We start from the raw sequence: 12,741 nt of genomic DNA, 5'->3' as shown, positions 1-12,741 counted from the left end.
AAGATATTCAGCATTCATTTTATTTATTGTCTCAATATGATATCTATTTCGGCGGATATCTTTAAAACTCAATAAGTTTCTTGGGGATTTAAAAGAAAACAACGCATCTTCTATAACTAATTTTGTCCCCTTAGACAGAAATATAGTAGCTCTTCCGGAACCTTCAATCAATTTTGAATTACCAGAGATTGTTGTAACATTTGCTTTTCTTCTTAGTACGTGAAAAAAGTATTTCTTATCTTTAAATATTATGTGTGTTGTCCCACTATAATTTACACAGATATCATCATGACCAATTATTGATCCAAATAAAATTTGAGGAGTATCCATATTCTTCGAGATAAAAATATAAACGAAGTAAACATTATAGTATTACTAGTGCATAAAGTATTGTAAAAAATTTATTTATTTACAAGACTAGTGTGATACTACTAATAAAAATGTAAACAAAACTTAGCAAGAAAGTAAAACAATCAAACTATTTAATATTCATCACTGATAGGGTGATTAACATGTTCTTCAGGAACTACAAAGAAATCTGAGACTTCTAAGTCCATGGGCTCAACATTATCTTCAGAGAGGAAGTTTGCTTCAAGGTTATTATTTATTTTTTTTAAGGGACGCCTGATAGAGCTTCACCAGATGCTTTGGCGTACGACAAGTATGCGACCAGTTTCTCTTTCCTCCACATCAATAATATTTATTTTCAATGTTCGTCCTTGAAACTTCTTCAGTAGCTTCGCCCTTCTTTTTACATTGCTGGTGTTGAGGGTAATTTATTTAGTCCAAGGCGATTACCCTGATTAAAATATCTACCTCGGCCACGATCACGACTGGGACCAAGGCTTCTTTCACGCCAAGTTTGATGAAAATGTGCAGCATTCACTTCAGGGAATGGAGAAGTTCCAGGACGTTGACTTTCATGATTTCTCATTAAACAATCATTATGTTATTCAGCAATAAGAAGATGAGCAATCAATTCAGAATACTTTTTAAATCCCATTTCTCGATACTGTTGTTGTAGAAGCATACTCGAAGTGGGAAAGGTAGAGAATATTTTCTCTAACATACTGTGATTAGTGATATTTTCTCTGCATAAATTCAGCTGTAATTTAATTTTAAATATCACAGAATTACAATCAGTTATATATTTGAAATCTTGTAACCTCAAATGAGTCCACTCATAATGTGCCTATGGAAGGACAACTATCTTCAGATGGTTGTATCTTTCTTTTGAATTATTCCACAATAAAAGTGGATCCTTAATTGTGAGGTATTCCATTTTCAAACCTTCATCAAGATGATAATGGAGAAATATCATGACCTTGGCTCGATCTTGATTTGATACCTGATTGTCTGGTGTCTGTCAGGCCCATCGCATCCAAATATATTTCAGCATCCAATGCTCAAGATATGTAAATTTTGCCCAATATATCTAGGACAACAAATTTGCGTTTTGATATATTTAACATTTTTTTAAAAAATAAATATTTACCTTTAATATCGTTAAAAAAATTTTGCGAAGACTCATGTTATTAACGTTATATGAAATATGTGAAAGTAAAATACCAAATGGTGAATGTAAATAATAGTCTACCATCCTCTCTTTCTTTATATAACTAATGGCTATTTATAGCCAAACTACATCCAACCTAATGAGGTGAATCATTACTTGGCAATTAGCCAAATAAGAGAAAGCCACATGTCTTTACACATGGCATTCATTCTTTACGACAGATGAAACTATTTCACGCTGAATAGCTCGAGGCAAAAGTGACCCTTCCTCCCTCTTATTTATATCGACCTATCTAAGAAACATAAAGAATAACATAAAAATTTTGTAAAAAAAATAGTACTAATTAATTTTTATAAAGTCATTTTTATATTCAAATTATTAGTTGATATAAGAGATCATTTCCTTGATAAAAGGTCACTAGTTTATGTTTGCAAGTGAACAAAGCTAAGTCTATTTTTCTTCACTATGATATTTATTACTTCCTCCTTTCATTTTATGTGTCATAGTTTTACTGGACATGAAGTTAAAGAAAAGAATAAAAAAACTTAATAATATTTATTAAATTGTCCGTTATTAAAAAATATATTACTACTATTTTTAGTTAAGTGATATCTTATAAGTGGAATCAATAAGAGTGAAAGTGGAATTGTGTATTTAAATAGTTATCAAATTAGGGAAATGTGACATTTTTTTAGGACTAACAAAAAGTAAACTGCCGCACATAAAATGGGACGGAGGAATTAGTATGTTTAAACTAGTAATTTCATATGTATATTGAAGTTTCAAAAATAACTTAGCACTTGATGTTTTGTCCAAAACACAAACACACTCACCATTAATTTTTTTCTGCTATAAAAACCAACACCAATCATAGAAAATAATTTCTAATCCTGATGCAACTTAAATGGCTTTTGTATTGATTCAGGTGTTGGAACATAAATCTCTAGATTTTTCTTATTCTTACTTTATACCAAGAAAAAAAATTAATATAATTTTGTACCAAAATTCATTATCTCACAATATTTGCTCAATTATGTAGTAGAATCAGTATACATATCATTGAAAATAATATTTGAAATATAAGTATTGATTGTTCACATGAAAAGTTCAAGAGATTAATTAAGTTTCAACGTGAAGTACGTTGAAGACGTTTTATAGAAGATGCGTTTCTTTGAGAACTTATATTAGCCAAGTTGTTTTCTTTAATTACATATGTAAATACCATTTCATGCATGATTTATACAAAATATATAAATTGTCCATTTTAAAATTTAAAAAATACATCACTAATGAATAATAACACAAACTATAAATTTTCATTTGGTTGATGAATAAGCAGACCAAATTAGTGAAGGCTGTAGAATACTATGGAACTAACTTAACAAACTTATCAACGCCAAGAGGATAAGCTTTGGAGAAACATTGCATCAAATTTTTATGACTTTCAAATATTGTAAATTTGTTAGTTATTGTTATTTATAATACTTTAATATCGATTTTAAAAAAAAAAACTTCTGTATCTAACTTTATGATCAAAATTTAAAAGTTTAAATCTCAAAATTTTAGTTATGTTTGGTAAATTATCTTCAGACAGAAGAATTATTACATAAATTATGGTGTTCATGATTCGGTTTGGTCGATTTTTTATTTAAACCATAATTAAACCAATTAAGTCAAATTTTAAAATTCTAAAACTAAATCAAACCAAATGAAATAAAAATCATTGCTTTGGTTCTTTTCAGTTTGGTTTGATTTTTATAATTTATGATTAGCTAATAATAAATTGATTATAGCAAAGCAACGGGATATGATACAATTGTTTCAATGAATGTTAGGAATCAATAAATTCTCTCTACTATGACAAAATGAAGGTTGTCACGACCCAATTTCTCAAGTCATGATGACACCTACTTTAACCCACCAGTAGGTAAGTCAAATCATAACCTAGAATGGTAAGTAACGAGCTAAATGACGGAAGATAAAAGAATACAAATTTAACATGCAAGTACAAAGCTAAATAGCATCAACTAATAACGAAAGTACTAGAAAATAGGGAAAGGAAGGAAATATGCAAGAAGAGTATCCCACAACCAGGTATGGTCAGTACAAGAGCCACTAAATCCAAAAAAAATAAAGCATTAAATAGTATCAAATATACAAGTAATTTGAAAAAAAAGTAAAGACTGTCCAAAAATAGAAGAAATCAAAGGACCAACTTCAACTCTGAAAGCGCACTCTAACTCTGAATCCCTAAAAGTAAACTTGGATGAAGTGTCAGCAGTGGTAGCTCGTACTCAATTCTGCTACAGAAAAAAATGTAAAAGTATAGTATAAGTATAAAAAATAAGGAATAATTGGTTGGAATCATGGATTGATTGAACTAAATTAAAACAAAAGAATAATAAAATGTGAGAATATAAACTCAAGTCAAGAATAAGACTAAATTTGAAATAATACTACAAATCAGCCCAAAGCCATAAATAGATAGAATAAGTAACTTAAAGTAGATTCCATCTAACTATCACCTAACTAGGCCCTAGAAGCCGAAAAGGCATAGTCAAGAGAAAAATAACCCGTCCAGCCCCGATATATCCAACAAATGCAAACAAGGAGAAAATGTAGACACTAGCAATATTAAGGTGTCCTCAATGTGACAATATACTAGAAACCCTCTCCGAACCATAAATACTAGGCTTGATTCAGAACTAAGAATAAAATCATCATAATAAGGTTTTACATATAGATCATGAATGTCGGGCATGAATCGAAACTAGTAGATAAGTGTCATGAAGTAAATATGCTATAAATGAGTCCAATATAATGAATATCAAGGAATCTATCAATCTCCGTACATGAACTGAAATTTAATAATTAGGTCAATGGGAGATACGATATTAACTACAAAGTATAGGTGCACGATTCGAAAAGTGGAAAGGCCACTTTATCTTGGTTAGTAAATTAATCGAAGTCCATTAAATTGTCTAAGTCATTCCAAGATTCAATATTTAATTTAAGTTCATAACTTAAATGCTCCTTAAGTCTACAAGAGTTAAACTAACCATATTACCTAAAGGGAAGACTGGTGGGGCTGGCTACTAGTTCCAAAAACACATGCCAAGGCAAGAATCTACCCAAACCTATAGCCTATGACTTATAATTCTATCCCAAGATTCTAAGTAAGAAAAACAGACTCTAGGTTATTAATCTAGTCCAATTGATCAATGCCAAAACTACACCTCTAATTAAGGATAAAGCAGTCACTGTCAAGTAAAGTAACTAACTAGGTTGGGATCAAACCCATAGGGAAGACGCGTATTTATATCTCTGGTTTCTGAACTCAATGGGCAGAACTGAAAGTAAATAGGGGATTTGTTATTACAATCTCGAACAAGTATCAAATGTCAACTTTGGTTGTAATCAGTCTGGTATAAACACTAGGATGGTATTTTTCCTGGCTTCTCAACTCAGTAGTCTTATCGTGCTTTATTGAACCAACCTAGTACCTTGCAAGCAGAATCTGATAAATTATATACTATAAACTATCTTATGAACTTATTGAAGGATTTTATCCTTTACCTTTTGAGTCACAGGATGTCGTATTACTAACCTTTATCCTAGATCCCAATTAACTATTACCTTTTGAGTTTCAAGTTATTAGATGATAAATAACCATCAACATAGATGATACTGATTAGCCTATATCAACAGTTAATCTTCAAATTACTGTTGTAATTATCTTTTCCTTGTCACTACTCCTTTTGTGGAGTAAGTATTGATATTCTAGGCGGGATCTTACCATTTGTAATTGCTAAGCAATCTATCAAATTAAAGATAATACAATATATGCAAATATACTTATTCAGAACAACTTAGCAATTCTCCTACTTCGTCAATTTGCCAGGGTTCCCCAACCCTAGCTAAGGGCCTTAGCCACTCATGCTTGTGAAACAATCAACACAATTCATAATGTAAAGCATTAAACGATATCACAATGATCAACAAGTAAAAACCCAAGCCACAACTGAATTATAAACCAAAATCAAGAACAAAGTAATCCTAAGATAAAAATTTGAATCTTGGAATCAAATATATGTTTGTAAGTGTTAAGAGTGCGTAAACTAACTACAAAACATAATAAGGGTATTTATAGGATACAAGGGAAACCTAAAAATCAAAAACCAAAGGAAAAAAGGAAAATTGAGATCGGTGGAACTTACATAGGGCACCTTTGGACCGTATGTCCCACATATGGACTGTATATGGTCCTAAGTAAGTGTTAGAACTCCTGAACAGCTTCGGACTCTCTGGACTTGCATCTATGTCACTTAATTTGGTTACATATGGATCATATGTACTATATACGGACCATATGTGCCCTTAGTAAGCGACAGAGTCTTCTTTTTCCTGCTTCAGAGCCTCTAGATTTTAAGTTTTGATATCAACTTTGATCACCTACGCTCAGTAAGTGACACATACGCCCAGAATTGTCTAATTAAGTAGACCAAAACTTCAATTTTCATCTTTTCTTCAATTTAGCATCCAAAACCTGATTTCCCACAAAACATACCCCAAAAGAAACATTATATCTCATTAAAAAACCTAAGAAACTTGCATATTTTGATAGTTTTAAGTGCCGAAAGTTCTATAAATCCATAGCATATCAACACCCTCAACTTATAACATTTGCGTGTCTTCAAGCAACACAACAAAGCAAAACAAAAGCATGATGCTTAACTAAGAGAATCTAAGTTATCTAAGTTAGTCAATCATCACTTTAGGCTCAAACACATTACCCCTTCCTATATCAACAACCCAAAACCAACTGTGTGTAAATAGGAAGAATAAAAATGTGACACAAAGTAATCAATGTATGATAATTACATTACCAATAGACAAACATGCATATATACAAGTTACACTACCCAGACAAGTAAGTAGCTAGCAATAATACCCATGTGCCCTCATAACAAAGAAGTCGCACTCGCTCATATCATATGAAATAAGCATGTCAATGCAGGGACGGTCAAGAGATACTCACTCCCAAAAGAGAAGCTCCACCCACGTGCATTAAATGCCTTAGGCTTGCTCTTATTTTCTTTATCTTAGTTTTCAGATAGTCAAGTTAGGATCACTATAGGACTTTATTCGTCTTGTAATATAGGCTTGGAGGGATGGTATGGTACATATGTATATATCAAGTGACTAAGCCTCTTTGGAACTACATTAACTTTGGGGTCCCCACTTTAACCAATTTCCTTTTATTCTACTCTTATTTTTCCCATTTTATTCTTTTATGCACATTTAGGTTCGGTGTGGTTTATCTTGTTTATTCTTTTTCACTTTTTTATTTATTTTCTTTTTCTTTTTCTACCACACCTAGTCCTACTTTATTTTCTCTTATTTTAGCCTTCTTTATACCCACTTTACATTACGCACCCACTCTCAACTTAGGCGATTTGCCTGACTTAAGGTGCACAATGTACAAGAAGGACTAGGGACAAAATAGGTTCATTGTAACACAAATGGGAAGGTGAGAGGTGTAAAAAAAATAGTCTATAAGGCTCAAAAATCGAGATCATGGAATACTATTTCACATGGGAAGGTCATTTAGCCTAAAAGTGGACTAATATAAAAAACGACCTATGGTACTTTCCTAACCGACTATCCAGCAACCTAGGCGAGACTAACCAGGCAAGTTTTGGATTTAACACATAAAAGGAACTGTGTAGCATCTCACTCACACATGGAAAAGAGTCACATCACAAGCTACTACCTATCTGGTTTATGCATAAGCTATCTAAGATTATCACGTGCCTAATCTAATGTCATAACAAAATCCACAATAGTCACATATATATATATATTCACACAATTCTAAAAACAAATTTTGAAGGGGTATTATTTTTTCTCAAAATCAACAAAAAAATATGACAACTTCCCTAAATACTTAAAAATCTCCTAATATTAATAAAACAAATACAATACAAAATAAAACACATCACGACATAAATTTTAACCTAGACATGCCAATTCTACAACCATACTATGACCAATTGAAAAAGAAGCACGGCAACAAAACCCTATGGTGGCTATGGTATACCCTACCCCCAACTAAAAACAGCGCCCAGTGCATATAAATAATAAAAAGCAAAGGAATGAGGACATACCTGGGACACACTAGGCATCCATTTCATCAAAGCAAAAATAACCATATACCTAGAGTTTCCTCCTTAACTTATACTATGCGTCCCTAATTTATTATAGCGATATGACTCAGTTGTCTTGGCTACTCAGACTTCACTAAGGTCCACCTCAACACAGACTTTCACTTTCTCTAGGTTTTCTATGTAGTGCTTCACCCGCTGTACATTCACCTTAAAAGGGACTTCACCATCAGATTTTATTTCTATGTCACCATGTGGGAATACCCGAACCACGTTGAATGGACCATACCACCTAGACTTCAGCTTGCCAAAAATCAAGCCAAGTCTTGAATTATACAATAAGACTAAATTATCATGCTCAAAATCTCTTTTCTCAATTTTTTTATCATGATACAACTTCATTCTTTGTTTGTATATGGAAGAACTCTCATAAGCACGGAGTTGGAATTCATCCAACTTATTTATCTTGCTAAACCTCGACCTTGTTGCATTATACGACTCAAAATTCAACATTCTCAATGCCTATAGTTCCTTATGCTCGAGCTCAACCAGCAAATAGTATGTCTTTCCATATACGGAATGATATGGGGAGGAACCTTTGGGAGTCTTATAAGATATCGGGTAGGCCCACAAAGAATCATTCAACTTTCTAGACTATTCAGTCCTATTGGCATTCATAATCTTCGCTATTATATACTTGATCTCTCTATTAGAGACCTCATCTTGCCCTCTTGTCTGGGGATGGTAAGGTTTTCCCATCTTATGCCTTACACCATATTTATCTATGAATGCATTAAATGGATGGTTAAAAAAGTAAGACCCACCATCAATAATAGTAGCAAGTGAAGTGCTAAATCAAGAAAAGATATTTTTCTTCAGAAATATAGTGACACTTCTACTTTTATTGTTCGAAAGTGCAACCGCCTCCGCCTATTCAAAACATAGTCAACAGCTACTAAAATATACCTCATTCCATAGAAGCTGATGAACGGACCTATAAAATCAATAACCCGTACATCAATCAACTCTAGCTCCAAGATACGTGTCATGAGGAGTTAATGGCCTCGTGAAATATTGACTTGACGCTGACATTATTTATAGGCATGTGCGAAATTGTAAGCATCCTTATAAATCGTACGCCAGTAGAACCCATACTACAAAATTTTTAGGTTGTGCAGGTACCACTATGATGACCCTCAACTGGTGATGAATGACAAGCTTTAAGGATGTTCATCATCTCTACCTTAGCGATACATCTCCAAATAACACCATCCGCACAAACCCTGAAAAGATTTGGTTCATCCAAAAAGAACTTCCTTACCTCATGCATAAATCTCTTACACTGCTCAAAGGAAAGATCTTTTGGGACAAGATCACTTGCCAATTAGTTGGCAAAATCATCAAACCAGGGGATTAAGTCTTGAGATATTGCCAAGACCTGCTCATCTGGAAAAGTATCATCTATTTCAAGCTCATATCCTACTTTCTGTATTGTCTCCTCCTTGAGCCTAGATAAATGATCTGCAACTTAATTTCCAATGCCTTTTTGGTCCTTCACCTTAAAGTCAAATTCCTGCAACAAGAGAACCCGACTAATTAATCTTATCTTAGCATCTTTTTTGACATCAGATACCTTAAGGCTGCATGGTCTGTATGAACTATGAATTTGGTCCCAATTAAATAGGACTAAAAATTTTTGAAGGTAAAAACCACTGTAAATAATTCTTGCTCTGTAACTATATAGTTCTTCTATGTAGGTTTAATTCCTTGATGGCATAATATATAGGATGAAGGATATTCTCTCTCCATTTTCCTAAGACATCACCTAAGGCCACTCCACTCGCATCATACATGACCTCAAACGATGCAGACCAATCAAGGGATAAAATAATAAGACCCAAAATCAATCGCTCCTTAAGGAACTAGAATGCTTTTAGGAATGCATCATCGAACATAAATTTCACCTCCTTCTATAAAAGATTGCATTTAGGATTTGAAATCTTAGAGAAGTCCTTGATTAAACTTTTATAAAAGCCTGCATATTCATATACCTTTGATTGAGACTGGTAGTGGAAACTTTTCAATTACCTCAATCTTAGATTTGTCCACCTCAATACCCTATTTTAGAAATCTTATTCCCGAGAACAATACCTTCTTTTACCATAAAATGGCATTTTTCCTAATTCAACACCAAGTTATAATATTTACATCTCTTTAGTGTATTGTATAGATGGGCCAAACACTCAACAAAGGAGTCCCCAACAATTGAATAATCATCCATGAAGACCTCGATTGTGTCCTCTGACATATCAAAAAATATAAACATCAAACATCGTTGAAAGGTAGCTGGAGCATTGCATAACCCGAATGCCATTCTCTTGAATGTAAAAGTCCTACAGGGGCAAGTAAATGGCATATTTTCTTGATCCTCGAGAGCAATAGTGATCTTATAATAACCCAAGTACCTATCAAGAAAATAGTACCAACCCTTTCTTGCTAGTCTATCAAGCATCTGATCCGTAAAACCTATGGGGAAGTGGTCTTTCTGGGTCCAAGTATTCAGCTTTCTATAGTCCATGCAAACTCTCTAATCGGTTACCAATCTCATGGACACAAGTTCATTATTTTTATTGGAAACTACTATAATTCCACCCTTCTTTGACATGCATTAAACCAGGCTAACCCACTTGCTATCTGCAATGGAGTAAACCACTCCAGCATGTAACCACTTGATAATTTCTTTATTTACAACCTCCTACATATGAAGGTTTGATCTGCACTAATACTCAATACTGGGAATATATGCTATCTCAAGTTATATTTTGTGAGTACAAATAACTAGTGGAATTCCCACTATATATGTTATGGTCCATCTAATGGCTCTTTTGAACCTTTTCAATACGAATATCAATGTTTCTATCTATGACTCTAGCAAATTTACAACAATAATCACCGATAGGGTATTGTTCACCCCCAAGAATGCATACTGTAAGTGAGATAGGAGGGCCTTCAATTCCAAAATTGGTGGCTCCTCAATGGATGGTTTAGCAAGAGGAATGGTTCTATTTTTTAGATTAAGATCCAGCTTTTTGGGGGCATAATTATAAGAACCTTAACCATGCAGTGCTTAATCATCTCAGAGTATTCTTCAATGCCAATACTTTAAAAATTTATGATTACAGCTGCTGACACATCAACTCTAAGCCTCTCTTTAATGGTAACAACCCCTGCATCAGCATTAGTATTAATTACATCTATCACTAATACTACTCACATATCATTGGGTTATTGTACTAATAGACACACATCAAAAACCACTTGCTCATTATTCATTTTGAAGGTTATCTTCTCCTAGTCTATATCAATTAATGCCCTACCCATGGATAGAAAGTATCTACCCAATATAATAGGGGATTGAATGTCCACTTCACAGTTAAGAATCATGAATCCACTAGGAATATAAAGGATGCCACCCTTACTTTTGCATCACATAAAATGCCTATTGATTTCTTCACAGATGAGTGGGCCATCAATAGCTTCATGGATGTAGGTTTGAGTGTCCCCATCCCCAATAACTTGTATATCGCCAGTGGCATTAAATTAATGCCAGCTCTCATGTCACACAAAGCCTATTTGATATTGAAAGCACAAATAGAACATGGAATATTAACCGCCACGGGGTCTTTCTTTTTTCTACTAACGATTTAGAAGGAATAGCACTACCATGGTGCACATTATCATTAGGATCGATGGCCCAGTCATCACCATCAATAGTCTCCTAATTATCATTAATAAATGTTAACTTCTCAAACTCTTCCTCAAGTGTATCATCGATTATAGTACTATAATTCTTTGACTCCTTGGTAGTGAGCACAAATAGATCAATAGTAGGGGCACCACTCCTAGTGGTAATGTTTAGACAGTGACCAAATGTTGGAGGATTCTAAAACATGTCACTCAGAAGGGTACTTGCCTACCTTAGATTTAACGTAATGGACATCTGCCCAAACTATGTCTCTAATTGCTTGATTGTAATTGCATGAGAGTCAACATTCTATGTCAGGCATAATATATCAGACTTAATATCCTTAAGACATGTCTCCTGATTCTCTTGACCCTTCACCTATTTGGACAATAATGCCTTCATTCTCGATTCTATATGCTGCCTAGTGAAATGTACCACCTCTCTTATCCTTGTAGTCATCTCTCTTCTCAAATAACCATCACTTTCCCTACTAATATCTTTATATCTATTCCCATAATAGTTCTGACCTTGGTTTCTTTGCCTTTTGGCTTAGAAACTCACCAATTCAAAAGCAAGATATTTAGCCTCCTTCTTCAAGTTTGACTCATAAGCTCTAGAAGGTTGAACCCTATGCACCTACAATGTTTAGCTTCTAAGGATTCACTATTGCAAACTACTTAGCCAACAACCTATATCAATCCTCAGCTGCACAGTCTCATTCACCACAAACTTATCAACTACTTTATGGTCACTAAAATCTCCAATGGCATAAGTGCTAGCACCCTCTCAGCCTCCTGAGTATGCCACCCTCGGTTAGTGACATAAATCTAGTCTACAACCTCAGAAGTTGCTTATTAGCATAATCTAAAAAATGCTCCTCTAGTGATTGTATTTGTTATGGCTCGGGAAATAATGTTCAGGGATCTATACAATATCTCCAATAAGCTCATCCCTTAAATATAATGGTTGGTCACCATGCTCATCTTTTTCTTAAATCGAAACCAAGCCTAGTTTATCAACTCCAAATGAAGCCGTCTAAATTTATATATCCCACCTTTAAGCTGCAAATCTTTGCTGGAGGAAAAAATTGATTTAAGAATTATTTGTGCAACTTGTTACAAGTGGTAATAGATCCTGTCAGAAGTTCCCCCAACCATAAAAAGCTTCTCCATTTAATGAGAAGGGGAACAACCGCAATCTGAGTGCCTCCTGGTCTTCCCCCAAAATAGTATAAGAAGTACAGATCCCAATAAATTTAGCAAGATGCATATTTTCATTATTTGTAGTCGAGCTCAAAAATAAACCTTTCAAATTCA

This window comes from Capsicum annuum, chromosome 4, assembly GCF_002878395.1.
Source record: "Capsicum annuum cultivar UCD-10X-F1 chromosome 4, UCD10Xv1.1, whole genome shotgun sequence".
Lineage (NCBI taxonomy): Eukaryota > Viridiplantae > Streptophyta > Magnoliopsida > Solanales > Solanaceae > Capsicum > Capsicum annuum.
Note: the sequence above shows the minus strand (reverse complement) of the source record.